The sequence below is a fragment of the Pipistrellus kuhlii genome, unplaced genomic scaffold, assembly GCF_014108245.1.
Source record: "Pipistrellus kuhlii isolate mPipKuh1 unplaced genomic scaffold, mPipKuh1.p scaffold_m20_p_2, whole genome shotgun sequence".
NCBI classification, from domain to species: Eukaryota; Metazoa; Chordata; class Mammalia; order Chiroptera; family Vespertilionidae; genus Pipistrellus; species Pipistrellus kuhlii.
Window position 1 is genome coordinate 38,336,334 of NW_023425515.1, and position 5,115 is coordinate 38,341,448.

Genomic DNA, 5,115 nt, shown 5'->3' on the forward strand with positions numbered 1-5,115 from the left:
GTTTTCTTCCTATACACCAGCGTTTTTCAACCGCTGTTCCGCGGCACACTAGTGTGCCGCGATTGCCTGGTGTGCTGTAGGTGCAGACAAGACAAGAATTTTATAATTTTTCACTATTTTGTTTACTTAATATTTCATAATAAAGTAATTATAAAATACTTTCTTTGTGTTTATTTGATTCCTATTCAAGAGAATTACTTTATATATAGTCAATATAGGCACAGAGTTAAATTTTTTAACATTTTCTAATGGTGGTGTGCCTCGTGATTTTTTTCATGAAACAAGTGTGCCTTTGCCCAAAAAAGGTTGAAAAACACTGCTATACACGATGGTTTCTATCAAAGCATTTTGAACATGTACAATGACTTTGGGAAAATTTATTTAAAAAAATTTTAGAGGCTATCTCTAGATTCATCACCCTAACCCAATCATTATGATCATTTTTTTCTAGTCTTTTATTCTGTGGAAGTCAAACACATATTAGAACAATAGTAGGTATAGCACAAACATTACTGTTTATCACTGAATTGTTTAATTATGCACAAGAGGAGAGCAAATAAATTTATTATAACTTATTAAACCAATCCAATAGGGGGTGTTTTGGTTGTTTCCAGTTTCTGCTATAATAAACATTTTTGTGTATAAGTGCTTTCTCTTACATTTTGAGTTATTTCCTTAGAGTAGACTTCCAGAAGAGGAATTAAAAGGTCACAGGATACAAACTCTTTTATGGTTTTTGATGCCTTATGCCAAATTTCTTCCAAAAGGTTTATACCAATTTATATTACCACTAGCAACGTGTGTGAATGCCAGCTTTTCCACATCCTTGGCAGTTGGGGCATTTTAATTAAACAAACAAAAAATTTTTTTTTTTTCCAATTTAACAGGGGAAGAACTTTACCTTGTTTTAAGTTGCATTTTTACTACTTTACCTAACATTACTTAATAAATATTTTCCCATGTTGCTTTGATGTTCTTAAAATCTCTTTTATGATTGCAAAACCTTTTTATGGTTGGGATTTAATAAGTGAATATAAAGGTGGGCCATTCTAGTTTAGAGATCACCATGAGCCACAGTGCAGGGTCAGGAAAGGTCAAACAAGGCCTGTCAGAAATGGAATTCATTGTTTTCAGTATCCTTCTCCTTCTGGGCTCCCATCTTATTGAATAGCATCACCAGACATCTCGTCATTCAAGCCGAAGCCTGGGCATCATTGTTGACTTCTCCCTGTGCTTCATCACCTCCATTCAATCAATAATCAGGCCCCCTAAATTGGTGTGTGTGTGTTTTTTTGTTTTTTTTAAATAACAGCAGACCAGTGAACACAGTCCCCCACTACCACAAATTATGCAGCCAAGTTTCCACATTTGGGGAAATCGCAGGGGTCAGCACATCCCGAGTGCAATGGATAAGCCTTGCTCTGGGAAATACACCTTCATGATCATGGCATCTCCTCTGCTAGCTAAGTATCCCTAAATCGCTCTTGATACCTTACTGCTACTACTTGAGTTCAAGCCATATCATCTGTTTCCAACACTATTACAGAAACCTCCTAATGAGTCTTGTTTCCCTCTAAGCCCTGCTCCACACAGCAGGCATTCCTATCCTTTCCCTACCCTCACAGGACTCAAGGGCTTTAACAACTTCCCTTTACTTTCAGGATGGAGTCCCCAAATTCCTTTAGTCTATTTTGCAAACCCTCCATGATCTGAACCCAGCCCAGCTGGTTTTGAGGTGGTGCAGTCAGGAGGTTGAGTAGTTCTCTTTCTCCTGACCCTGTCCAAGACCTTTGAGGACCACAGCTATATTCCCAAAGTAGTGGACTGGAGAGGAAGGGGAAACCTGGTTCACATGCTCAGTCTCACTGACATAATCTATATCCAACCAGCTCAACAGTGCTTTACCCTGGAGCTACTCAATGTAGCTCCAAGTTTGATTCACAAAATGTTTATTACTGATTCATGATGGGGTGAGTACAGGAATAGAAAGAAGGCATTTAGAAATAGTTGGAGCAAATTGGTTGTATTTTTTTTTGTTTGTTTAGAATCTAATAATAAAACATGAGAAATTAGTTTCTATTTTGTGAGTCTTTAAAATTTCATTTGTCTATTAATGGATTTTATTGCATTATATAAATTATTGGTCTCCACTGCAATGAATTGAAAAATTTAAAATAAAAGCTCTTTGACCACAGATAGTTTGACATGCACTCTCTTGGAAAAGTTCAGTCTGAAACAATCTTCTCATAAATTTGTAAGTGCACTTTCTGGAGTAAAGAGATGTTTGAGTGCCCAGTTGGAAGGGTGTCTTTCAAAGATTTAAGGAAAATCACAGAGAGAAAGAAATCACAACTTTTGTTTATATCTTGATTTTCATAAAGAAACTGGTTAAAACCGGAAGTTCTGCTTCTGACCATCAAGTTAGGATGTAACAGTACTTGACATATTGGAGGTGATGGTAATTTGGGACACTTAAGAGGGGGGATTGGTTTCAAGCAAGTCTTTACTTTTCTGGTCTGTAAAATGAAGGGGTGGGAAGAAAAAAAAAGACTTTCAATGTCCCTTTCAGCTCTAATACCGTGCGCTTTCATAACTCTATGATTTACTATTTAGTTTAGAACTTTTCTAATAAAGACAATTGCTGATATGTCACATGGAGAAACAGGAGAGATTGAAAGAAGATTCTTTCTCTCTCTCCCTCCCTCCCTCCCTCCCTCTCTCCTTCCCTTCCTTCTTCCCTTCCTCCTTCCCTTCCTCCCTCTCTCCTCTCTCTCTCTCTCTCTCTCTCTCTCTCTCTCTCTCTCTCTCTCTCTCTCTCTCTCTCTCTCTCTCCTTCTTTCTCTCTCTCTCCCCCCTCTCCCTTTCCCTCTCTCTCCCTCTCTCTCCCATTTCCACAAACTCACCAACTTTAATGGAAGAAACTATCAACACTGACTCATCTTTCAGAGACCTGGTTCTCACCACTACCTGGCTGTGTCACTGAGGACAGATGATCTCACTTGTTTGTGCCCTCTGCTACGTCATGAGGAGACTGGTTGTCAAGGGATCCCACAGGGGGTGGAAGACAGAAGGATGGAGAGAAGGAGCCAAGTAGGTTGTGTACTTCTTGGGGACACCCTCAGACAGAACAGTTCCTCTTTTGTCTTTTGAGATCAGGCCTTTGTGTAAGATTTTATTAGAAGAAATACTTAATTGCTATAAAAAGGTTGGAAAAGCTATCAGGCTATATGATTGCCAAAGTCCCCTTTAGGTTTTGTTTGGTTATTGGCATTGTACAATTAGTGGCAGATGCCTGGCACTAATTGTACAGGAGGCAGGCAAGTTATAGAAATGGAGAGGTTGGGTGTAAGCCTAGCAGGGAGCAGGGAGGACTGTGATTAATATGGAAGTGCTCCCCCTGTTTACAGGGGACCTTAGAAATTCAGCTCCTGCCGTTGTTGCCATGTGGGGATGTGGGCCCTGCTCTAGGGCCTGTGCATCCAATATGTATTCAGGGAGCTCAGTGTGACTCATCTGCCTCCATACAGACTGTGGCTCACCTGAAATTCTTAGAATTTTTTTTCAATCCTAAATAACCAGCACACATGAACTAGCAGGCTGGTAGGCTGAATCATCTTGCTAATTGTTTAGCACCATATCTGGCTCATGGTACACAGACTGTGGATATTAGCTATCATTATTATTATCATCATCATTATTACCTCATAATGCTATGGCAGACTTGGACCCATTAATAATTGCAACTGAATTGTAACATAATTATACAATTTTGTGCTATTCAAGCTTAATTCCTTTAAAAGTCATATCATAAAACTGGAGCATTTTGGAGAATTACTGACAAGAGGAAAAAGGAAATAAATGATGCTTCACTATGAACTTGAGTCATGTCCAAGGTAGGTTCTATGTTGTTCTGCCAAAGCGGCCTTGCAGACTCATCACGGCTCACAATGAAAACTGTGTGGCTGCCCAGCACGACTGAATACTTGATGTACTAGCTCTTAAAGGCAAATGTTCCAGTGACAATAAAACAACACAGTCACACTCAGATAGGTGTCTGGATTGCTGGCTTCTTACTCACATGATAGTTTTAAAGGAAGTTATAATATCCATAGAATAAGGCCTCCTTACTTACTTTTTTTCAAAAATGTCTTGGCTTGTCTATCAAGTTTATAAATTTATTTTTTTCCAGATAAACTTGCTTACTTCTGAATGTCCAAAGCCTGATTTCAGATACCATGGTGAAATCCTCTCCAGGCAACTGGTACTACCTATACAAAAATAAAAATAATTTTAAAATGTTGTAAAATTAAAAAAAATTAAATGCTGTCTCAGTTCTACCAGCTTAGCAAAATCATTATCATTACTTCGCATTCGTCTCAAATATATTTGTACACTGTTAAGTAAATTAAATACTCATGATTTCATTGAATTTGTTAGCAACTGGCAAAGGGGTAGGTGGTTACAAAAAGGAGTAGGGCAGTTTCTACATTCAAAGGCGGAGTACACAGAGAGGTAAGGAAGAATTCTAAAATGGAATAAATAAAATAGAGGATGACTTGAATGGGAGGTGGCTAGGGAAAAGGAAGAAAAAGGGCTGATTAACTCTGACTGTGGTGTTATCTCGCTTAAAATTCCTAAATCACTTTGAAACCCATTTTAGCAGAGGGTTTCTGATGCTGAGGTCCCAACTGAATCTGGGGGATAGAGTTATATTTATTACTATGGACAGTTTGTGTTTTCCTTTTATTAAATTTTATATTAAGAAGTAAACTGACTCTGGCTGGGACGCTCAGTTGGTTAGTGTTATCCCAATACACTAAGGTTATGGATTCAATCCCAGGTCAGGGCACATACAAAAATCAACCAATAAATGAGTGGATAAGTAGAACAACAAATCTACTGAAACATTACCTTTACATTAGTATGTGTGATGTATAGTCTATCACTATGATGAATAACAGTGAAATAATAATATAAATAACAGTGACAAGTATATTTATATATATAGTATTTTTTCTTCATTACAATTATTTCCTTAGGGTAAATTCTGTGGAATTGGGAATATTGGGTTTAAAAAGATTATTATTTTGTCATATTGTTCCATTGTCTTCCTAA

At 37.8% G+C, this 5,115-nt stretch overlaps 1 non-coding gene across 1 annotated transcript; it reads right to left on the reverse strand.

Annotated features, from left to right (window-relative positions):
- Positions 1–1,310: 1,310 nt before the first annotated feature.
- Positions 1,311–1,471, reverse strand: LOC118725202. Its single transcript, XR_004989928.1, has one exon. It is a non-coding gene; the product is annotated as a U1 spliceosomal RNA (small nuclear RNA).
- Positions 1,472–5,115: the final 3,644 nt, after the last annotated feature.